A 26164-nucleotide genomic window follows, 5' to 3' on the forward strand; every position below is an offset into this window, starting at 1 on the left:
GCTAATTCCCACAGTTCTATTTCCAAGCCCACAATGCTTAAAAGGGCAGGAAGCGACACGTGCGTCCTCAGCTACAGTGAGGGCCACGCCCCAGTAAAGTAGGGACAGTCCTTCTTCCCTTCCCACTTTGGCCATGCATCCAAGGCACTAGGCCCTCACCACAGAGAGCACACCATAGTACATCTTATGTTTAAATACTCATGTCATGTGCAATTCACTCCCCATCTGCCATTTTGCCAGCTAGCTTTCACCCTGGCCACATATTTGCATGCATGGCTGCATAACGTTGCATTGGGGTGTGCTGAACGGTATGTAGGTGCCTGTGTATATTGGCCATATTTTACATGTGTGGTGCTGAACACTTCCTTTCATGCCGCAATATCTTACAGCACTTCCTAAGGCACAGGTCTTATAAGGGCCTAAACACCGCAAACGCAAATGGTCACATGCGGCTCCCTATTGTGCAACAGGTGCAATGATCTAAACCATATGCTAATCTACGCATAGCAGCTCACATCTGCTGTTCTACCAAGTCTACAATGTCCTCCACAACCATTGTGTAAAAGTCACCAACTTCAAATTCATGCAGAGTTACAACTGCATGCCTGCATTGTGTTGTGTTGTGGTGGCTGTGGTGAAGGGCTAGGCTGTTAGGTGCATGGCCTACGCCCTATGACCTTTGGCCATGCACCCAACAGTCTAGGCCTTGGACGCACCCACCACAACATAACATAGTCATGCAGGCGAACATGTAGCCAGGTTCCAGAATTCACAAAGGCAACATAGGCACTGGCACTTCTACCCAAACGCTGTCCCATAATCCAGCGATGCATGCAAACATGTGCCAGTTACAATAATCCACACACATACCACTCTGGTAGACACCCCTATTCACTTCCATTCACAAAGCATTCTATTACTGCCAAACAACAAATTCTTGACAACATTGGTCCTGCTCCCAAAACTCCAGTAAGTACATAGACCCAATACTGCATAGTGCACAACAACACTTACTAATCTGCGTAATGCATACTACCGAATCACATAAGAACCAGTTCAACCGTTCATTCTTCTACATGGACACTAATCCAACACTGCAACCTGTGGACACGCAACACCACAGCTCACTGCAACATCTCCACCCATGCAGCCACAACTGTAAGAAGTAACTGTATACAAACAATAGTGCAGAGTGCAGTACAACACTTACTAATCTGCTCAATGCAAACTACCCAGGCACATATTGCATCCACTTCAACTGTACCCTCTTCCATATGGACAGTATTGCAACACTGCACCCACTGGACACGCTGCAGGACTGCAGCATCTCCAGCCATGCACCGACAACTGTAAAATGTTCTAACAATCACTACACCCATGGAACCAACAATGTATTCAATGTAACCAAACCACACACACAAAGCAACAATGTCAAACATACTTGCAACTAGTCAACATACTTGTCGGTGCAAGGGCTCCAGCCATGCATGCAATGCAACATTTGAAGGGTCGTATAAAGGGCAAACACTAGCAGACGTAAATGGTCACATGTGATTCCCTAATGTGTAACACGTGCAATTCCTACAACATATGCTACTGTATGCATAGCAGCTAACTTCTGCTGTTCTACCAAGTCTACAATGTCCTCCACAACCATTGTGTAAAGGTCCCCACCTTCGAAGTAATGCAGAGTTAAAACGGCATTGCTGCATTATGTTGTGGTAGCTGTGGTGAAGACCTAGGCCTAGACTGGTGGCTGCATGGCCTACGGCCTTTGCAGGCGAACATGTAGCCACGTGCCAGAATTCACAAAGGCAACATAGGGACCAGCACTTCTACCCAACCGCTGCACCATAAAACAGGGATGCACGCACACATGTTCCACTTGCCATAATGCAGAAATAATACCACAGTGTTTGGCACTGCTACCCACTTCCATTCACAACGAATTGTATTAATGCCAACCAAACAACAAAATCTTAACAATATTGGTTCTGCTCCCAACACTGTACTATGTGCATAGAACCAATACTGCATAGTGCACTACAACACTTACTAATCTGCGCAATGCAGACTACCTAAGCACATAAGAACTCAGTTTAACCGTAATCTCTTCTATATGGACACTATTCAAACACTGGACCCAGTGGACACACTGCAGGACTGCTGACTGCAGCATCTCCACCCATACACCGACAACTGCAGGATGTTCTAACAATTGCCACACCATGCAATCAACAACGTATGCAATGCAGCCAAACCACACACACAAAGCAACAATGTCACACCTACTTGCAACCAGTGGACATACCTTTTCAAGCAGTGGACATATTTCTCTGTGCAAGGGCTCCAGCCATGCATCAAAGGGGCTATGGAAGTACCACACACAATGCACCATCGTAAACGCTATATTTAAATGTTCATGTCATGTGGAATGCACTCCCCTTCTGCAATTCAGCCTGCCACCTCTCATCACAGAAAGAGATTGCCGCTGGAGCGGTCATGCCATAACAAAGGCTGCCTGTAATCACCACACAAGGTTGCCTGTTGAGATAACTGAATTAGCGTGGTATGCACGGATACCGCTGGCACACCACCGTCTTCTTCTAATGAGATATATCAGATGAAGCACTTCTCACTCCCCCTCCCTTTACATCCCTTCTTCCCACCACCAGATGCTGTAAAGTATGTTTTCCAAGCCCTTTCGCCACCGCATTGTCCTCGGATACAACACGCCGGCGGGATCAAACACTTATGATGCACATAACGTCACTGCACACTGCAGTGGAATCAAAGTTTTGACCGTGCAGCGAACAGGGAAATGGGACACCGGAGCGGAGCTGGGCACATTTATGTACAAGGCCGTAGGGGTTTGCCGCGCACACACACCACAACATTCTCCTCCGATAGACCATGGCGGCGTTTCCCGAAAACAATGACGCACAGCACGCTTCTCTCCAGCCAACCACCGGCTGCGTCCAAAGTTCACCGACAGCACAGCGTACTGCAAGCCAATGAAACTTCTGTCCACGGACCGAACAGGGAAATGGGTCCGTGGAGCGGTGAGAGATATCACTAATATTTTGAGACGTACATTTCAGTTCTTTGCAACAGAAGTACTGGTCAGATTTCCACCAAACGCACAAAAGCACGCTTTCTGTCCCAAGCTCCCTCTCCTGCCGCAAATTTGGTGCAAATCCATCCAGCTGTTCGGCCTGTAGCCATGCGCAAAGTTTTCGCCCATTCAGTGTATGGAGAAAAAAAAAGTTTGTTGAGGATTCCTCCAGGGGGAGCGGAGTTATAAGCGAAAAAGTGGTCTTCCTATGGGTTTATCAACTTAACCATAACTACACGGCCATATATAATTACACGAGCATGTCCTTGTTTTGCCCCGTAGAAACACACAGATTTAGACCCGGGGATGAAGTGCCAGTAATGTACTGGATTGTGTGGGATAAAAGGATGCCCCCTCCTTTTGAAGGGTGTGTGTAGTATATAGCTCCCCATTGTGCACAGACTAAGGATTCCCTTATGGGGCTAGCACCAAAAACCCTTTTCTTTTCCCTTATATATTGTTGCTGGTCTTCTGTGTGGTGTTGCACTATGGTGCACATAAATACTTACCTCAAACAGCTGCTTCCTCACGTCTAATGAAGGAATGGCGGATGGCTTGTGGTCCTCGTATTTCTGTGCAAGTGCAGTAGCACCTCGCTGCTTCTATCTAGAATGCAAACAATATATATGTATATGTGAATATATTTTTGAGAGGAGGAACGGATCGCGTAGACCCATCCCATATTTCAGTGCCCAGTTCCACTGGTATAGATTGTGAAGTGCAGGGCGGCTGTGGCCCGAGGTGTAGAACGCACCGGTGGCATTTCTGTGCAACATGTGTCCTCCCTTGCTTTCCAAAGTGTAGCATTACCCAGGGCAACCATGTAGCGTGCTCCTAAAGAGGCATATAACCGACGATCATTGGCACGGCACCCAGGGCAACAATGCAGACATTGGACAGCAGATAGTTTTCCTCCTGTGTGAATGCATATTGTCCCATAGCTGGAGTGGGCTCTTCGGCCTCTCAGAGCTAAACATTCTCTAGCTTGTCTAAGCCTATTGTGTCTACTCGTGGCGGCACTGTGTGAAATGTGTCCGTCTGGTGATGACAATTATAGTAATGAGATGAGCAATATTAATGGCTCTGTCTGGGTGCCCTTTACCTAGAGGATGTTAATTACTCTTTTTCTCTTAGTATAGTTATTTTTGATGTTGCATACCTATGTGGCAGTAACCTGGAACATAGGCGGGTCTGGTTTAAATGCAGCAAATCCCACATTATCATTTGATTATTTTTGACATAAGTGATGAGGCTGTGTCGCCAAATCTCCCACATGCAGGTGCACTCTCCCCACATATCCCGGTAAACCTGTGTCCAAGTATGTCTGATCCAAATGTGTATTCTTTGCCCGTTAGGAGATTGGGTTCCCATTCCTAATGTGCATGTTACTGGTTCTTTCCTTGTTTTGAAGTGCCAGTGTCAGGCATTTACTGCAAACTTACAGTCATTACTGTGGAGTCCTTCCTGTCTAATGTTCAAAAGTTCTGATTTAATGAGCATGTCAGTTCCAGTGACACTTTCTCCGATCACATGTCCAAGGATGGTATTGCTACATCACGATCTGTATATCTTGGCATCACAGTCTGTGCTGGTCCGGGCAGTACATAGATGTTTAAAGTAATTTCATCCCGTTAAACCTCTTAAGGAAAAGTTAGCTCCTCATTCAATCCACAGGTGTGTGTTCCTAGTTTATGGATCCAACAAGCTTCCTTGTGTAGAAAGGCCGTCCAAGTGTTTTGATGAATTCACAATCATAAATCATCCACAGAGTGGGGGTGTGCAATGTGGTGTTCAACCAATTGTGCAGTATGTGTTTTGCGCCAAATGCGGGATCAATGTTCCCCATTACTTTTGTGTGTTGTCTACTTGTCTGTCTTATATATTGCCTCCACCAGTGGCACTGAATGCAAAATATGCTGTTGTGCGTCTTGCAGTTGGCAAACTGCTTCAATTCCCATTGCCGGCCTTGAACCTGAACTATGTTGTTTCCTGTCAGGACGTAGACCCCTGTAAATAGCATTTACCATCTCTTGACATCCCTTCAATGTAAAACGTATTGAGCAATATAAATAGCATTTTGTAGGAGGACCTCTCCATCCAAGCCACTTCTCTTAGTATATATTTAAGCCAAATGAATTTTAATAACACGTCTCTTTGGAATACATTTACAGTCCTAGTGATTTTGGTTATGGAGAAATATCCCTCATCTAAAATTCATCCCACAATCTGGGACAAGAAACAGGCTATTTTAAATTGGAATACTTTGATTTATTTAAAATAATAAATCATTGTATTAAAGTGTGTCTGTTAACTTTCAATGTTTGGGAAATCACCCACAGAATCCACGCAGCTGGTCTGCAGACATAATTTTACCTGCCTACTAATTTCTCACTAATGTTTTCATTCCAATCCACGCCAACTTGGGTTTGGAAATTCTGTTTCTTTGTGGATTGATGGGACAGTAGTACCAAACTCTCTCACTATTCTCTAGGATTCCTATTCACCTTCGCAACACCCCTATTCCATGTATTCATTTAATACAAAATCAGACTGCAGGATATTGTCTGGACTTTAGAAAGGAAGGAAGGATACCGGAAGGTTCTCACAAATAGTACAGCAAAGCTGCGCTCCCTGAAATTACTTTAAATGGCTACATAAAACCAGAGGAGCTGCTCACAAACTACCTGGCGCAGCTTTTCATCACAAGAACTTTGGGCACATGTTGCGACATCTACCCCCAAGGACCAATAACAGGATATGCATTGGAAGTACTTATATTGCAGGGACACTGCAGCAATATCCTAAGTTAAGACGTTTGACCTTAATGTGTCCATAACTTCAACTGCACCAAATTAAAGTAATATATCCTTAAAAGAAACACACATCTGCATTCTCAGATGAGCAGTTTATAATCTAATATAATCATAATTGTTTTTTATAACATGCTTAATACCCAAAAGGTTTCTAAGCGCAGACCTAGGATTCAAACCTGTGTTGCTCTGAGTTATCTTGCTTCCAAGTCGAGCACGTTGCCACTGAGCTATACTACCCGAAAGGATGAAGCTGTTAAAAGGTTAAACAAAACAATGGTCAACTTAAATTTCATGCATGGAAGATTGTACATAAGTGTTTTAAACGGTGTAATGTACAGGCAAATCTATGTCCCAATTTGTGTCTGGATGAGGAGTCATCTGATTAGTCTAAAGAACCAAACTCTGTGTCTGTGCCAAATAGTATACAAATTGCATTAACAGTATCACAATTACAGATATTTGGCAGTGTAAATTTGTATCTTGTCTGCCCATATAGTACTCACATTCTCCAGGGTAGCAGAACAAGGACTAGAGATATTTCGATTATCACATGTGCCTACATAATTATTTGCACTCACCCGCTTTCAAAACTGGGAACATGACTCTGATCCTGATACATTCAGAGCTTAATCATCTAATGAAAAGGGAATTTCCCCAAAAAGAAATTAGCAAGAAGCGTCTTGTTTCCAAAAGTCCGTTTTACCCTGCATCATGCTCCCTTCTCTCTCTCCCCCCCCCTTACCAAAGTATCTACCCACATCAAAGATCTGAAGGGTTATCAACTAGGTTCTTCTGTGTATGACCAGATGTAGCATGTCCAACCCATGGCTATGCACTTTTGTTCAGACTGTTCTCTGAATGCCTTCGAGTAAAAGGGGTCTCACCTTTTGATGTCTGTCACTTTCTTGTTGGAATATGTCACTCGCCCAGCTCTTCCTTACAGTTGACTTATGTTGGCAGTCTAGGAATTTGTGGCACACACCAATGGCTTTACCATACTACGTTCTCAATTACAACATCTTAGACTGTTCTCCCCAGTCAGCCAACACCTTCTCCCGTAAGTCATGTACTCTCAAACAGCTTGCTATATATGTGCACTTTAAAAAACACCAATGAAATACATATTTCTAAAAAGATTGCAAGCTGGAAAGAAAAATAATGTACATAGTTAATATAACTTGCAGCAGGTATAATGAAGCATTCAGTGCTTCCAATTACTCTTCAATTGCTTTTCAATATACATTGAAAATCCTTGGACTTTAATTGGCCCAAGTGCATTTTGCACAACGAGTCGTGCAATTTTCAGCTATTACCCAATAATTATGCTACATGATGAGAGGGAAATAATTGTAAGGCATATGTGCAATGCTAGTGATGCTAAAACGGAACCCCAGTTCATTTTCTTGTAAGATGTAGAGCCATAATGCTAGGAAATGAATGGGGAACTAATCACCCTGCTTTGGATTTTGCTTTTAAGGTATACACTCAAAAAATGCATTATAGATCACAATGAAAGGCCACGTTTTTGATGAATGGCAAACATTATATTTCTTCCGCATAGCACATTAATTCCCACTTTGAACCGAAAAAAGTACACTTAATTTGAATGAAAAAGAGTTCAATTTTCTCTCCCTCGGAGAAAGGCAATGCAGAGGCCTAATTACTTTTAAAAACAAAGCTGCTGTATCAGCTAATGAACTTATAATTTACTCCCTCACAGCCAAGTAAGCACGCGTTCTGCATGGGAGCACACTGCATTCATTGTTCAAAAAAAGCTGATTTGTTGCTACAGTATATCCCAACAGCTTAGTTTTGACAGAAATGCAAACCGATCCATTTCTGGACCACCACTAACAAGAACATGTAGCGTGTTTTAATTTAACGTCTGACCATCTCAGGCTTTAAAAATAATGAAATATCCGGGATATAGAGGAACTGTCTATATTTTACTCCACTTTAAAACACTTCCTTCTAGGTCTTCTGAGAACTTTGTTAACTTTTTTATTTAATTTGGTAGAACCCATTTCACTTCACCCATCATATCTCCCTCCACTAGATAAACTTCACTGGCTTCCGGTAAAGCAACAGATTTAATTCAAGTCGCTCTGTACTCTAACTGGCTCTCTACCACTGGCCCCCCCTTTCTTGCACACCCCTCTTTCACTCCATCTGCCTGGTCAGCGTCTCACTTTTCGAATCTATCTCTTCTCATGATACCTTGTTTCCACCGTACTCAAAAGGGTGGCCATGCTTTTCTATTCAGGCACCTGCCCTTTGGAACAAACTCACCATTTCTATTAGGAACTCGCCTGATTATTTCTGCTGCTCTCTTAAGACCTGGCTCTTATCTACAGGCTTTGTGCACCGATTTACTTCTTGCTTGACTTGCCCCTCATAGGAACCGACCGCCAGAGAACCACATTGTGGTGTGTGAAGAAATGGTTACCGCACTGCAGGAGTACACGGAGGAGTAGTGGTTTCTCATTAATAAAGGTGGCACTGAATGTACTGTATAACTCCTTTGCCTTTTTAAAGGAACCATGGGCTGATTGCAGGCTAAAATCTTCAAGAGGATGTGAACCAGCATGGAAGAATCCAAAGAACAGCACAGTAAGTACCAGAATAAAAAGGCATGTACAATCATGGTTGTACAACAAGAAACAGGATGGACAAATTCTAAAAAATGCTAACAACTCAACCCTTTACGAAATATACAGTAATGCAAGGTATGAAGAAGAGGGGTCTGCAGATAACCGTTTTGCAGAAAAGCCCAAAAAGTTCAAGGAAATTTTCTTAAATACCACTAGGGCACACCTTACAAGGCCAAGGGGACAGAATCACTGTTACATAGTTATTTGTGTTCTTCCAGGAAGTCCACAACATTGAAGTGGGATTCTGTTCAGTTTCCCATGTGCCGATTTGGGTTCCAGTTGCTCCAGTGGGGACGAGGTGATTCAGCGACATAGTGCAAATAAACAAGCGGCAATGCCCAGAGTCTCTAAGAAGCTTAGACAAGTGGTGTTGCTCAAATTCTGGCAGTTTGAAGGTGTGAAGCGCTGATGTGACCTCAAAGATGAGCAAGCCCGACTTGGTCCAATGACACAATGCAATTCAAAAAGCGACGATGGTTCGAGGCTTAACAAAGGTGGCACAAATAAGCAAAGTTTCAGTCGATGCAGCACGAAGGTGACGAAGTGGTCTTTGGAGCTGCACAAAGTTGCTGAGAGCACTCACAGGGGCTCAGATAAGCCAAAGGCAGCTTCTTTTGGCGTTGAGGTTGCTTTGAGACACCAATGGTTATCTGAAGAAAAGGGATTCTGTCTTTTTCCCTTTCCAGCCAGGGACATTTCAGGTTTTGCCACTTTAGTAGGCAGGGTCCTGGGTACCAGTACACAGCAGCAGTCAGGCCATTCAACCACAGATCGCTTCATATGTGCCCCTGAGGTGCTTAGGAAGATGGCCTGCACCCTCCTAGGAAATCCTTGTCTTCACCCCTGTAGCTGGGGACTTTGTACAGTCTTTACCCCCAACAAAATTCCAGAAACATCTCAGTAATTTTGCCACACAGGTGTGGCCTGAGCCCATGTGGTGAGCTGTGAACTCCTGTCGAGATCCTACATCGATCCTCTTGTTTGGCGACAATCGACACCCCACACCATGAACAAGATCACCAGCCTGTGGGGGAAATCAACGCCATGATAGGAGGCGTGGTCCTGACTGCAAACGGACTGTCTTTGTCGGAGAACGAACGTCCTGAAACCTGGCCCGGTCGGAATGAAGATGCCGGCCGGAGCCGCACTGTACTGAGAAGGAGAGGGATCAGTGGCGCTGCTGTGTCGTTCAAGACATCTTGAGCAGCTGGTGAGCTGAAAGCACTATCCAGGTGCCTGCAGTTGGGGGGGCTACATTGGAAGGCAGCTGACTGGCTCACCAAGAACATACGGCCAAGATTGCAAGGTTTTGCTGTGCTCATATCTGCGTGAGGTCCCGACTGTGGGGCGGACGAGCTGGAGCACACGGACTCCAGAAGGGAGCAAAGGCGAGTGGACCAGTGCGGTGGGGTCGGCTGGGGGCTCACTTTCACTGAGGATCAGGTTGGGAGCGGAGGAGCTGCGCAACCTGGCCAGAGACGGTGACTGAGTTGAATTGGAAGGGAGCGGGACTTCCCGCTCTGCCTGCGTGAACCTGCTGAGTCGCGGCAGGCGCAGTGGAGACCTACATTGCTGTGGATTCACAGCGGACCTGCCAGAAAATGGGAGTTGTGTTTGCCCACTACGCACAACCCCAGCGAGTATACTGCTGGTGGGAGCGGATGGTAACTTATGGCAGACCTTAATGAGCCCTGTGCCAGCACGGCGGAGTGTGCAGGACAGTCGGGGACCTGGTTACTGGCGACAGCGGCAATCACGCACTGAGCTCTTGGGAGGTGCGAAAGTGGCCCGGGAACACCAAGACACCCACTGTGTTGATGGTGAGTGGCAAGAACCCCCAGTGTCTGCTAGAGGAGAACGGATAGATCTATTGTCCTAGGAGGAGTTGGCTAATCACACATAATAAGAGTAATTGAAGTGAGGCAGACGCTGACTTCACAGGACGGCAGACCCAGAGGGGAGGCGGGGGGGCACGCAATGCCTGGTCTACATATATAGTGAGGCCACCTGGGGCAGCGGAAGAAGCGAACAGACGCAGCAAGGGAGGCCTTCGTAAAGCCGATTGGAGGGGCCGGACCGCTACGCCAGCATTTGTCTGATGCCTTTGGGGCCTGGGGTGCTGGGTTTGCACACTCACGGCAAATAGACACTGGAAGCCGCGTGGAGTGGGCCGGTTACTGTTTGCTCTGTGCAGATCCGGTTGCAAGTGTTTGCCCCCAGAGCTCCACACAATGGTTGCTCGCAGGATGGCATACTAAGAAGTGAGAAAGGGAAGCTACACTGCTTAACAGTAAAATAGGAGGAACGCCACCAGGCTGAATGTTTGCTGCCCAAGAATTGATACCTGTAGGTGGCTGCTGTTTGCAGCTACACAGGCATTGCTGAGACAGTGGAAGTCCATGCAAACGGACCCCACGAGTACCGGTGATCACACTGGGTGCCCCTTTGGCTTGGTGAACCTTGGGATATCTGGGTGGTGGGTGTGCACGCCGGACCAAGAGTACTGGAACATAAACACACAGAGGCATGGTGATACTACCTGAAGGCATTTGTGTGATATCTGCAGTCAACCACACGCCTCGATCGCCATAGTAGCATCACTCCACGATTGCTTTGTCACCATCCAGAACAATGTCCCCGACCAAGGGTAAAGGTAAAGCTATAATTATGGATACGTTCGCCAGCACAGGAAAATCCTGTGAATCTCCACAACGTGCACCTGCAGCACAGGCAGATGCCTCCCAGGAAGATCTGGTGCTGGCTGCAATAGCTGCACTGAGATCCTCATTAGAGACAACGATAGAGGAGGTCAAAGAGAACGTGCAGTTGCTGCGGCAAGACGTTCGGCAGTTAGCGGAAAGGGTCACGACGGCCAAAAACAGAGCTGAAGTTAACAAGGGAAGCCACAAAGGATTTAAAGACTCGGGTTCATGACCTGGAGAGGAAGAACACTTCCCTGGAGCTACGGGCTGAGAATGCAGACGGGAGGGCCCGACAAAATAATGTACGTCTGGTTGGGATCCCGCAGGGTTCGGAGGGCTCGGACCCCACCCAATATGTTCAGAACTTACTCTTGCAGGAAATGGGGCTTTTTGGTCGAGTGTGCACACTGCTCGCTACAGAAGCGGCCTCCCCCGGGTTCTCACCATAGACCCATCATAGCAAAATTTTGAACTTCTGAGGAGGTGGAGAAAGATATCCATTACTCTGCTCCAAGAGACCCACCTAATGGCGGAGGAGCTCGAGAGGGTCCATGAACGCTGGGGGGCATGGGGTATGGGGCAACATACTCTTAGTATGCGAGAGGCGTGTTCACTTGGATAAGCGACACGCTCCCGTTCCGGCTGCTGGAGATGGAGACAGATAAATGGGGTTAGGGAGGGGCCTCATCTTGCAGGCCTATGTCGACCATATTGAGGTGTGTATAGTCAGCTCATACTTACTGAATAGGGGTATTCCATCCCACGTACACATGCTTTGTTCAAGGGTAGCGCACCAGCGAGAGTGTTTCTTCATGTGGGGGGCGATTTTAATTGCGTCAGACTCTGTCCTTGATAGATCCTTTACCCGATGGAATGGTTCGGTGTCTGCATCTACTGCACTTAACGCAGCACTGACCAATCTGGACTTGGTGGATGTATGGCGAGAGCAGAATCCCCAAGTCAGGGGATATTCCTACTATTCTGCACCACATGCCCTGCATACTAGGATTGATTATATTTTTGTTGGACGACGTCAATTGGCGGATATAGGAGGGGCAAATACTTGGGGAGGACAATATCAGATCACTCCCCTCTAGTGGTTGTCTGGAATCTAAGGAGTCTACGACCCTCTATCCCGATGCACCACGTCTTTAGAGACAAGCTGCAGTCAAAACTGGCAGAATACCTAGTATATAATGTAGGCAGTGTGAAGGAGTGGGGTACTGTGTGGGAAACCCTAAAGGTCGTGGTTAGGGGAGAGGTAATAGCCGGTTACTGGGGGATTAGAAGAACGCGGAGAGTGGAACTGGAAACCCTAGAGGGTGAGATTCGAGAGTTGGAGGCCCAGAATGCTGGGCTACGAGCAGGTGAGGAGCGGTTGACAAAAACCTGGTACTGCTGCCTTAAGGCATGGGAAAGATTGTCTAGATCCGACCACACCAAAAAAAAAAAAACAAACAAACAGAGTGCATTCGGAGGGTGATCAGCCGGGAAGGCTTGTGGCGTCAATGTGTAAGCGAGAGCACCCCAGACACCTAACAATCAGTTTACCCGGTTCTACTCCCAGCTGTATAGACACGAAGTGCAGGTTCCCCAGGAAGACCTAACAGAGGCTATCTCGTTGATTGCACTCCCTAACTGAGAGAACCTGCAACAGGCCGCACTGGACCAACCCATTACTGTAGAAGAAGTGCGGGATACAATTGCTTCCCTCGCTACAAGTAAAATCCCAGGGAGTGATGGACTTCCACCTGAATTTTATAAAACGTATAATTCAAAACTAGCACCGGTGCTGCTTAAGGTCTTTGAGGAAGCCTACGCTACTGGTGTACTCCCGACAAGCATGCAGGAAACCCTGGCAGTCTCAGTGCCGAAGCCCGGGAAACCTACTGACAAATGCGAATCGTACCGACCACTAGCAATTCTTAATAATGATATTAGCATTGCGGGACTAATACATAATGACCAGACAGGTTTTATTCCAGGCCGAAGTACAGTTCTAAACTTATGCAGACTACAACGTATAATTGCAATAACCAATGATAGCCCCAAACAGTGCGTGGTGGTATCACTGGATGCGATCAAAGCTTTTGATTCACTTTATTGGGATCGGCTGTTCATAGCACTACAACTGTTTGGGTTTGGCGAACAGTTCGTAGGTGGGCGAGGATCATATACACAGCGCCGACTGCCAGAGTCAAATCTGGGAGACAGTTGTCAGCGGCTTGAGACATACAAAGAGGAACGCGCCGGGGCTGCCTGCCATCACCCATGCTGTGCGTACTAGCACTGGAGCCTCTAGCGGTCTACTTGCGCCAAGAATTTCTGGAGGCGGGTATCTTGGTTGGGGGTGCTAGACAGTTAATATCACCGTTTGCTGATGACATCTTGCTGTACATGGGGGACCTAATGTCTAACCATGATATTATCTGCACTGTAAGACAATTTAATGAACATGCATACACAATTATTTTGAAGTGCAAACAAGATTGTTTTCTACATACCCCAATATTATTGGGTAGGATTATAAAACGATGCTTGTATAGCAGGGAATTAAAATAGTATTTGTTAAGGTCTATGCCGAATGTAACTCTGAAAACTTGAAAAGCATGCAGGTTATGTTATATGGCATTTGTATAATGTCTAATGCCATTGGTATGGCATCAAAGCACTGTGGGTGAACAGCCGAGGTATGAGAAATTGAGAAGACTATTTTGGAATGCATTTTGCATTTTAGCCAGAACAAAAAGGTAGGTAGGAGCAGCAGCTTTAGTCCCTGCTAGTGACCTATGGAGATCTGGCTAGTGGATGGGTGCAATTGTGGCTTGTCGGGAGAGTATGCGAGTCAAAGAGACTATGTGCCCAGCTATACCACATTTTTTCATGAGATTGCATTCTAGTGGCAGAAGTGATGTGCGATATGAGTTTGAGTGGTGGATTATTGACGATATAAACAGATGGGCGGCTGTGCCCCGGGAGGGATAAGTCTAATCTTCATTGAGTTGGAGTGCGATACATACCTGAGAGACATGGCTGATATCTAGTTGCAAAGAGTGAATGCAGATTATATCATGCGGCTCAAGTGGAATCCAATGTGAAAAGCAATGTAGCTGTTTGAATATTTATTGTCCTAATGATATGTATGAGCAGTACCAGGCATACTCCATACCCATAATCCCTTTTAAACCAAGTAGATGATGTTGCTCTCCACTTATAGAGTAACATTAGCAATGCTCAAGTAGAAGAGACGCGGAGCACGATATCTGCCTACTCAAAATCCTTAGATGGCAAATTAATGTTGGGGTTTTAAAATGTGGCAACTTACTTCAAAGCAACTATGACATATGGTGAAATAATAGGAATCATGGTTGAGGTTACACAACTTACAGTCACAGTAGCTGATATTTGAGCTGACAGTTGGATTATATAGTGTGGGTGATGCTTTTGCTATGTCTGTGGAAGTTCTGTTGCTTGAACATTATTTATATTACAACCAACATGAAACTACTGTTGCTGGTACCTTTTGAGTTCTTGAGAAGGTGGGAATGGTCTGCGTGCACTGGTAAAACTCTTATGAGTGGCACCCACAGGGAAGCTGGGCAAGCGCACAGCTTAGAGGGAACATGGACTGAGACCTGTTTCTTTTGTACTCCGAGAGAAGAATGAAAAGGAATTGGATAAATTGGAGAAAGAAGGTGTATTATATATAGAGTTGGCAGAATGGGTTGGCCCCATGGCAATTGCAGTACATAAGAATGGAAAACTCAGGATTTGTGTGGACTTGAGAGACCTAACTAGAAATATACTAGTGGATAATTATGCTCAGTCAGTACTCTTGAATAAGTTAAATTGTCTACAAGTGACCAACCTATTCACAACTTTGGATTCATCAGTGGCTTACCACCAGATTACTGCAGGGATTTCACAATCTTCATAACACCATTTGGGTTGTACAGATATTGCAGAAAACATTTGGTCTCGCCTCCGCCACCACAGATGGCTTATTGTCACATGTTCTGAAGGGACTTTTTTTTACTAAGATGACATCTGGTGTACGGGAGAGGGAGAAATTAGTGTGACAGCAGATTGCATGATGTTTTAAACAGGCAGATAAAGGGTTAAGGATTGAGGCTAGCAAGTGTCAATTTAGAAAAAAGGAATTTGAATATTTAGGGTATGTTGTAGGTGGCAAGGGATACAGACCCAAATGTTATGCTATAACAGCTATCAATGCACCAAATTTAGGAGGGTTTATAATTGGCACAGTAGTCAAATTAACTGTAGATGCAAGTGGAAGAGGGGTGGGGCAGTCATCTCTAAAATAACATGGAGGAGAAAATTGTGTGCCATGCAGCCAGATACCGACTCCAAATATGCTATTGAAAAGAAAATTGCTAACTTGTGTGTGGAGGTAGACGATTTTTGAGTATTTGTCAGGTAGTCCTTTCAGGAGATGAACTGATCACAAACCGTTGGTTGAACTACTAACTCTAAGGGGAATGAGTAAGGCAACCAAATATTTTGCAAGGTTAAGGATTAAACTGCCAGGGTATCATTTTAACGTGCAGCATGTACCTGGTGGTGTAACGAACAAAGTGGCCGATTTATTGTCACGTTTACCAATAGAAGGGGGAAACAGAGGAGTAAAAAGAAGTAGTAGCCCTGTTACAGGAGGCAGTGTCACAGGATGCATGGGGAAGAGAGTTAATCCATGACAAGGTGCTGCAACATGTTAGCGGTGGCATAGGAAAGATAAGTCTGTGGGAGACCCTGATATTTTGGGAAGTCACAGAGGAGTTGACATCTGAAGGGGTGTGAGCACATAAATTGACACCCGCTGGTGTCCTTGATAGAGAAATTAATTGGTTCAACCCATAAGGGGTAGCCAGGAAAAGTGGGGACCAAGCACAGATTTAGAGAGAAATATTGGCGGCCGGGTGTTGACATCAATGTAGTAAGAGTGGTCCAGAATTCTGAAAAGAGTTGTTAATTGAGGAGACAAGAAATCAATCCAGTGAAACCTCATGAAAGAGACTAGGGGCAGGTAGGAATACACATTTTAGGGCCATACTGCAACCGGAGGTAAGGTGTCTAACGACAGTTGATTAAATCTCCAAGTGGCCAGAGGAAAAGTTAGTAACAAACGTAAGCACATAAGATGTAATAAAATTCAGGGATCATGTTTTCAGGACATAGAGGTACCCAGAGAGCACAAAAAGTGACAATTATGCTCAGGTCAAAGGGAAGCATTTGACAGATCGCATGATGAAATACAGAATACAATGTAAGTTTGCCCCAAACAAATGGGTTAGGAGAGAGATTCAACGGTGTCATGGTATAGACTATTGAACAAGCTATCAGAAATGCTATGGCTTTGAGCAAGGCAGTGCAGGAAAGTATGTGGAATTTTAGGATGTCTCCGAATCAGTTGACAGAGGTATCTTCTGTCTGCCTTCTGAGTGGGAGAACACAACATCATGCTCAAACTTGCTTGGGTAAATTCTTGAGTCGAGAGTGAAAGTGTTACCTCAAGAATGAGTAGACAAGAGTATGGTGGTGGATCAAGTGAAATACACTAAAACAGAAGGGGGCGTAGGAAACATTTGCATCACATCAAATTCCAATCTGGTGATTCGGCGAGGATAAAAAAAAAAGGCTACCTGTACAAACTTTATTAAAGTTGTCCGACGCCATTTCTACAAATGCTGCATGAATTGAGGTTGGCCCAATATGGAATTTAAACAGGATAGTTAGGTGGAGGTGCCCTCAGGGGAGGCTTGATATGGGAAAAGGCATCAGTTGGAATAGCATGGTTGAAAAGAAATACGCAGGCTATCTACGTGTGAAGGAGATGTAGAAAGCATTCAGGGGGGAGTGGACATATGGTCCCAGGTGAGAGGATTCAAGGGAAGAATTAAGAGACACTACATTGGGAGATGGAGCACAAGATGCACAGTGGGTAGAAGCACCCAGGAGTACCGAGGTATGACGGGGAGGAAGTTGTGTCAGGAGGGTGTGTAAACCATCGGTGTGGACAATGGACTGACATGTGATGGGCAAGGATGAAACATTTAAGTGTGTAACATGTTGTATTTGTTACAAGAGGTATAGTTTATGTTAAAAGGTTGATGTTACCACGACATTTTCACAGTCTATTCAAAACTCTTTGCTCTATTCTTGTGAGGAGCACCTTTTTATTATGAAAAGTGTCTTTACAATTTTTATGTTCAATGTTCAATTCATGGAGCGGGGTGTGTTGTGATTTGGCCAGGCCCTGGAATATGGAACATGTAGGCTTGAGGAAGGGCTTTTGGAAGAGACAGTTGTAAAGTACTGGTGATGGATTGTGGAAGAAGCCACAAGTGTGCCATGACCAATTTCTCATACAGGATTTAAACATACCAGCCTCCCTGCAGAGTGGCTTTACTGGGGAGCACACACCAGACATCATTGCCTAGAACGCTGCATTTCCTCTTTGTATTCACACTCAAATATTAAATTTGTCTGTAATTAACGGAATACAAAAACCATAATGCAAAGAAAAAATGAAGACTGGAGGAGGTACCTGCCAAAAGGCACCTTGATGTTTATGTCTGAGTGTACCTTGAATCCACTGAAACATTCCTAGGTAAAGGACTTTGGAAGTGTGGTTTAAAGATTATACTGGAGAATATAGGTTTCTAAATGCAAATTGCAATGTTCACCTTTCCTGGTTTTATCGTGTAGGTTGCAAGCATAACAAGAGTCACACCTGGAATTTCATTAATCTAAAAACCTATTCACTTCGCCACACAAATAATCTAAAAGCAGGGTGATGCATGTCTGTGTCTAAATATCCTGGGACGGTTTCTGTCCTCTGCAAGAAAGGAAGTAGAGGAGCCGTTAGCCTAAATAAACACTTACCAAAAGCTATTAAACAATATTTTCCAAAAGAGAGGGCGACACTTTCAATTGCAAAGATTTAAATCTCCTTACGCTAGCAGGGAGTAGGTCTCTACCACTACCAGTAGAACATCTAGGGGCAAGGATTAGTAATTGCAAAATGGTGCGTTTGTACACATGCAAATGAACTGTACCTTACTTTCACACAAAGAAACGCGCACACACACACACCACATCAAAGAAAATGGAGATTCCATTGTGTGGCCTCCTGATCACTGTGGGAGATGGAAGGCCCCCAGCATGATAGGCATAGTCTATGAATTTTAGGTGTATGGATTGGTAAGTTTTTGTTATGCACTCAAGCTTCCAAAATCCAAACAATGTAATCATCTCTTGTGCGTGATTGGTCGTTGCTTTATTACCAGATCAATTATCTATTTTAAGTTGTGCCACATTTAGATTGTTTAAGCTTTTTTCTTTTTAGGGGTGCGATATACCTTGTGCATGTTTCTCTATATCCTTGGTTCCCACTTTATGGAAATAGTCAATGCAGTTGCCTTGTTGGATAACCACTATAAATTTGGATTTGGGTTTTAGTTTGCTCTTTTAGTATGCTGCTGTGCATATCCCAAGTGATCAATTAGTTTGCTCTCTGGAATGTCTAAAGATTGAAGTACTCTGGTATCCATAATGATCTTAATAGATAAGGGTCTGGTTGGTGGTTCTTGTACCTCTTCCTCTCCGGGTGGCTCCAGGTTATGAGAAAACATTGGTTGTTTAAGCTTTCTTACAAATTTGAAAGGAGAATGTCGGATTTCCACAGTATATTTAGCACAGATTCTGAATCGGGCCCTGGGTGCTTCTGGCATCAAGGTGGTGTCAAGTCGACGAGTGCTGGTGCCATTTCCCAATATGAAGTGGTTCCATGTAATAATGTTCCCACAAAAAAGTCTCCTGATAAAAATGTCGCTGTTTTTTGTAGAGGAATTATAACATTGAATATGCAGGCGACTCCATACCGCTGAATTCTTATTTTTTTTTTTTTTTTTTTTAACAAGGGGAGCATGAGACATCATATATAATGTCACCAATGGCTTTTCCCGCCGATATTATGTATGGGGACATTATTACCCGATACCCATGAAGTCCAGTTTAGGAGCAACAGCAGGTTGTGGATCAAAGATGCAAAGGACAGCAGGCAATGTCTGGTTGGCAGCGCTGGTATTTGGTGTTGGTGGTGAGCAGCCTTGGTGGAATCAACACATCATCAAGGTGCAGCAGCGGTGTCAGCATGGTGTTGAAAGTAGCTAGAGACCAGGTAGCAGTGTCGAGTTAGGGATGCCAGAAGCCTTGACAGGTCCCAGATGCTAAGATTGTGGTGCTCTGGTGTTGAGCACGACTCGGACGCAGAGGCAGTTCATTAGGGAGGTTGGAGATGGCTCCGGCAGCTCCTGTGCAGTTTGGAGATGGAAGGGGAGCAAGGGGTCACTTCATTGGTGCTGTGGTTGCTGAGGATTCCCAATCTCCAGGACAAGGTTTATCCTTCAGTTGCACTCCCACTCAAGGAGCTTGGCTGGCATATATGGGGTCCCTTCGCCTTCAGTGACCGGGTCGGTGGAGGATGGCCACCTAGAAAGGGTGTGAAAATCCTAGCTTATTTTGTTTTTATTGATAAAATGATAAGGTAATCCATCTCAGAAAGGGTGTTCTAATAAACACTTTTCATTAAACCTTATGCCAAAAGCATAGTGGAAACCTGGTCCCTTCTGCATCAGTCATGATCTGCAGCCCCTGCTCTCCTGTGACAGAGAGCAGGTTCAGAGTTCACAGGTGCCCTGTTTGACAGCTGCAGCTGACAGCAAACTCACTGCAGATCGACCTTCCATTTAAATCTGCAGTGGATCAGGGACTAACTCCAGGTCGTTGAGGAGCAAGAGCTGGAGGAGTCAAAGTGGGGGTGGAGGCGTAACTGGAGTTACTTAACTCTTCAAGAATGTTTGTGCAGGACAGGGCGTTAACTGCACCCTGGCCATCTGTCCTCTGCTGCTGGAGTGTGGTTGAGTGTAAACTTCCTTGGCTTCTAGAGTGAAATTTTACTTTAATCCAATATTATTCTTTGGTTTGAAAAGATCCTAGATCTACTGTGTCTTCCAGGATTCTAAATCCTTAAAACAAATATTTCTTCCTTCATTTGAACGCTCTGTGTAACATATTTCTCTCTTGTTTTCTCTTAGGTTCACTGCAATGGGCAGTGACAATGGGAGGCGCACGGCACCGAACAGAACAGCCAGGTAAACTGATGCTGGCTTAGCGAGTAGGAGCAGAGTGGACTCATAGCAGCACTAACCTTCCCCCTCCTTGGTCTTGCATGAGCCCCGACCACAGTAGGAATGCAGGGTCAGCGTGTTGCTATCAGGTAAGCCTGCTCGGTTTCTTCTCCTTCTGTAAACTTGCTTCTCAATCTCACTCTTGCTCTGCTTCTGAATGCCTTCTCCCCTGCCATCTTGGATCTCAGTCTCCCTCTCGCTCTGCTTCTGATCGTCGTCTTCTGGAGACGCTATGGATGGGGTAGCTGAGCAAGCTTGAGGGTTGAAAACCTTCAATACAGGCTTCCTATAATGTCTAGTATGGAGTCCTGGGTGTGGTGGTCTCTTATAGGCCACTCGAAATCTTTTGAGGTTCGCCCTGATATCTTGTTTGTCTGCTGGATGGGGTTTTTCGGCCTGTGCTGTGCCTGACCCTCCTTGCCTCCATACCAATACGACATGTGCAGAGCTGGCACTGAGGGTTCTAGTGTGTGTCCTCTGTAACCCCCCGCCCCCCATGATGACCTGGCACCCAGTGAGAGGCGGGAGTGGCAGAAAGGGTGGCCATGCTGGAACCATTGGATTCCTGCACCACCAGGAGGGAGCTTTCTGTTAAACACTGCAGAGAAAGAAGGTGGATTGTGACAGAACATTCAGCCCAGGATGCTAATGCACACGAGACACTACTCGGGGAACAGCTCATAAGAAGCCAGTCACAGAACCTTTTATCTACATGCATGTGTTAGGCAAGAATTGATGCAGTCACACTGTGTGCGACAACAAAACACTTATCTGCTCGGTATTAGGTAAACCACCTTTTGGTATAGGTCTGTACTACACAAGTTGGCAGTGTGACTGAGCAGCCAGGCCTATCTCAAGAGGGGTAAATGTGAGCTGTAGCGCTGTACACATGGAATCCTTAAATACAAGTAACCAAGTAACACTAACACTCAAGGTTTCAGTTATAGTTTATTTAACACACATTTTTAAATAAGCATTCTTTAAAAAGGCAATTTGTTGTAACAATGTAAATATACTTTAAAATCACTTTTCAGAATCAAAACAAGTTAGTGGATAATCTTTGGATATGCTTCTTGTCCAATTCCTACACCTTGAGGTGACTTCAATCACAAGGACAGTATTGGCATTTATATTTCTCACTAGTATACTTTGCAGATTCTGAGGTTGCAGAAAGGAAAAGTTAGGGAAAGAAAAAGATTAGACAGTTTCTCAGTATATGTGAGGACAAACAAGTCTTCCAATGAAATCTAGATAAACCTTTCCCAGCAGTAACAGTATACAACAAGCTGCCAACAGTATCAAAGTCAATGGACTAGAAGAGTCTTCAGGGAGCCAGGACAGCCAAAGTTATTTGGGACACAGGCTATGGATCTGTTGCACTTCTTAGATCAAAGTCTTGCAGAGTTAGAGAGTTTGTTAGAAAAATCATTGCACAAGCTCAGTTCATGAATTCGTCGTCAGGCGTTTCTCAAAGTGGTCGACTCTGCCTGGAGTCCCGAAACTCACGCCATTTAAGCAGGTTTCTTCCATTCATGCACAGCCTAGGCTGCCAATCACACAGCAGCCAAAAGGACAACCAGCCAGCCAATCAAGACTAGTTGCATTCAGGCATGCCTAGAGGACAGGGGAGTTTTGGGACCCTCCCTCACTTCCAAACACACTGGAGCCAGAGGCAGGCTTCAGGGCTGAAGCCCGTCAAAGGCAAGACAAACAAAGGGCTCAAACCTGTCTTAACGCACAGAGTAAAACCCAAGAAAGACCTCACAAACAGAAAATGGTGAAAAAAGAAGACCGGGGCCATTTTGACAAAATGGTCACCAATGGGTGCTGTACTGCAGCTGAGGCTTCAGCCTGCAGTAAAAAAGCACAATGGTAGGAAAAGGTAAACCACTGCCACCAGCCATTTAAAGTAGTGAGGGTAACACAAATGTTACATGATATTGTAGGATAAAGGGCTACTAGGTAACCCCCCAGCACTCCACATAGGTTGGTGTGTGCTGGACCACAAAGAGACAAAAGTAAGTAAAGTTAATTTCACTTTACTATTCTTGGGAACTGTAGTTCACACAAGAAAAAAGGTAGTTCAGCCTTATGAGAAACCTAAAAGGATTTCTCTGCGACACTTCACTGAAGGTGCTGTGCGTCACCATACAAAAAGCAGAAGCCTATGGAGTTTGTCAGACTCCAAAAAGAAGGGAAAAACACAATCCAAATCAGGTCAAAAAACACGAGAGAGTGAGAGAAAGGTCTCACTCACTCCAGGGTTAAAATTAAAAAGTCCTAAATTCAGCAAAACAGCTGGGGGTCTCTAAGGTTGAAGGGAATTTTACCTAACAGCATGCTATAGAAGACCTTTCCCCTGCATGCATATGCTCATATGCCTTAGCTTGTGTATGTGAGTGTCAGCCCGATAGGACTCGGAGGTGCACTGCACCAAGGTGGGCAGATACCATTTTAAATTGTAGCTTTTACAAGCTCTTCAATATCTGAGTGACAAAACCAAGTACAAAAGCTTGAATTATCACATTTAAAATTGGCTGTGTGAAAAGGTTACTTGGAAAGCACAGAAGTGGCGAGGACCCAAGTGCTCTGGGTGACAAGGGAAGTTACCCTCACCATTGTCCACAAGGCCTTTTTGGGCCCGAGGCCTCAATACCTTCAACTGTCTCTTCTTAAATATCGTCCTACTCGAGCTCTTCGGCCCTCAAACTTCCTCAGAGTCAGTCACTTCTCCAGACAACGAGTTGGTGGTAGATCTTCTTCTGCTGGGGTCTCCCTCTGGAACAGCCTCCCTGCCTCTCTGAAACTTGAGGAGAACCGCCTCCAGTTCTGGAAGCAGCTCAAGACCTTCCTCTTTGCTTCTGCTTTCTCTCCTCTTCTCCCCTGCTGATCTCCAGGACAAAACTGCACTGGTTACCTGGCTACCCTCTGATCTCGATACCAGGTCCCCTCCCCACCAGTTGCACACCTGCACTGCCCCCGTGGCTACTCTTGCACTCAGGGACTGTTTCTGTATCCCTAGAGCCCCCTACCAGCACTTGACACTTGGTGTCTGCACTTACCCTTGCACAGCCACCAGCTGGCCGCACTTTTATTTATTGTCTTTATTATTTACTGTTATCCTAGGCTCTGCACTGCCCCTTCCCATTTTACCCCCTACACTCATCCCGAACCCCCCCCTCCCCTGCGAGATCTCAATGTCACCTGGCCTAGAAAGATCGTTGTCTCCGTCTCCCTCTGTTCCCCCTCCCTTGCCTCGTCGCGCCTTGAAACACTTGTGTATGGGTGCGTTATAAAGACCATATCTTCCCTGGAGGTGGCATAAGGAGGACTCTCTCGTCATAATGGATACATTGAGGATACCATATGAGGGTGTTCACTGACTCCTATGAGGGTTTGAAATTGCTGGGATCTAAGAGCCTGGTTAACTTAAAACCATCAGTTACCAGGAGCTACTTTTGGCTCCCCCAGCCTACTGGTGTTTCCAAACATCCATACGTGGCATTGGTTTGAATAGTTTAGAATGTAAAGAAATAAGAATTAAGAAACATCTAGAATCATACTTAATGGGCAAAAAGTAAAAGCGTGCATCTCGTGTTGAAGTTACATTTGCAGTGCAGTGCGCTGCATACTCGCTCCTGCCTACTGGTTGATGCTCAATACCCAGGAGCTCTTTTTAGCTCCTGCTCAAAAATCTTAATTTCAAACCATGTGAAGCATTTCTGTGTATGAGGTAGTGCACAGATGTATATTCACAAAGGTTTAAAGGGAAGCGAAGGGGGGAGTCTCATGAGCCAGCTTGCATGGATTAAGAACCACAGAGCAGTCTAGCAGCTTGTGAACCCTTCACAATTCTCCTATTATGCTCACCAGTAGCGTTGGAGCAAGGGTAGGTTCTAGAGGATTGCAAGTATCCAAGGTTCAGGGAAATGAAGATGCCATTGCACACATAGACTAATACTAATGTAGAATAATGGCCGATATGACAGCACCACCTAATTCTAAGATTATTACGGCTGCTGATCTCAATCAATCCATGTCGAGTATGCAGTTTACAGAGAGAACTAACAAAAAAGCAACATTACATGATATCACAGAGTAGAACAAGAAAACACCCCGAGGAGGAGGTAGACATTAGTGGCCCAAAGGGGTGACTAAGGTGTAACGGCCTGCGACCAGGGGAAAGGGCAGAAAGGGGAAAACATTAAGGATCTCTCTACACCTGAAGTCACGCAGTGGATCCTTCAGAACAAACACAAAGAACATTGCTGGAAGCAGGAGTGGAATGCTTTGACAATGGAGCAACCACACTCACTGTTGCATCCAAGCGCCTCTCCTCACTGGTGGTCCCCAGGCCGGAAGCACCCGACAGTCACCGACACTCCTCTGGGGTTGCATCTGTCAAACACTGTGCTCCCTGTGGGGGAGAGGGGAATGCCGCATGATGTGTGAAGGTCCTGCATCCTGCAAAGGTAGGCAGGAAAACTACTCATACTCCATGGGCCATTGCTGGCAGACGTCACCCGGGTCAAGTGAAAACTTGGGGCCACCCAATTTTCAGTTAATACCGTGCTGCACCTGACAAATGCTGCCCAATCATAACGAAATGTCGGGAATCCCCTTACGCTAATGAGGGGTTACTGGGATGCGCCTAGCATATGCAGGCCAGCTCACAAGGACGACCGTGGGGCCCTCCACATGTTGCCCTGCCTGGCAGAGCACCATATAGGAGCATAATAAGGAAAGACCTGCAGCCAAGAAAGGACCTTCAGACAACCCTGGCCATGCTAAATCCCAAGTAACGTTTCTTGTTTTATAGTTACTGTGCACTGCATAAAGACTCTTTTCATACATCTTTAAGGACTGTGGTTTATATTTTTAAATACTCGTTATAGTTTTGAAAGGACTTAAGGAATTAATGAATTCTTCCACTTCTAGTTACTCAGCGGCTTAGGGATAGTGTACATGGTATCTTGCGATTTCTCCTTTTTATAATGAAAGTTTAAAAAAACTGATGTACTTGGGAGAAAGGAAATAGCTAAATACCAACTAATACACCAACATTTCGTGGATTGCCTTTCCTTTCCTTGTGTGGGTTTACAGTTATTTATAACCTACGGGTTTGGGGATTTGTAACCTTTGACTTTTCATCCCATATCTACTTCACACAGAGGTGCACCAAGATGATCTCGAGCTCAGGTATGCAGGGGTTGCTGGGTCAGGTAAGAGGCAGGGTTCGTCTTCAAAAGTAAGATGAAGCGTGAGTATATTGCCGTGTCCCCCTAAACCGGTTTCCCAATAAATGCATTGGAACCCTCCCCCGGGAAACACAGGCTAACGTTAGAATTACCTCACCAATTACAGGTTATACGGAGGCACTTAAGAGGTTGAAGAACCAAGTAGGGCACTAGAATACAGAAAACACTTCGCTGATCGATACATGTTTGCAAAAGGACCCTGCTGCGTGTGAGGAGGTTCGAAAGAGACAGTGCCCTTCCGTCCCAAATATTGGGCTTACACAAGAAAATGGGGGGGTGCCCTTGTCACAACAGCAGTGGACAAAAAATGGGTTTCACATCAAGGAAGTCAACCATAACTAGTTTTATCAAGGTCAAAGTTATTTAATTCTATTTCCAGCCGACACGTGTTTCAACCCTCCTGTGAAAGGTTTTGC

At 45.2% G+C, this 26164-nt stretch overlaps 1 protein-coding gene across 1 annotated transcript in view; it reads right to left on the bottom strand.

Moving 5' to 3' along the window:
• The window catches only part of TUSC3 (tumor suppressor candidate 3), a 1343405-nt gene that overhangs the window by 1248114 nt on the left and 69127 nt on the right, over positions 1–26164 (bottom strand). The window lies entirely within an intron of this gene.

Source organism: Ambystoma mexicanum, chromosome 6q (assembly GCF_040938575.1).
Source record: "Ambystoma mexicanum isolate Mex_15411 chromosome 6q, UKY_AmexF1_1, whole genome shotgun sequence".
In the NCBI taxonomy this organism is placed as follows: Eukaryota; Metazoa; Chordata; class Amphibia; order Caudata; family Ambystomatidae; genus Ambystoma; species Ambystoma mexicanum.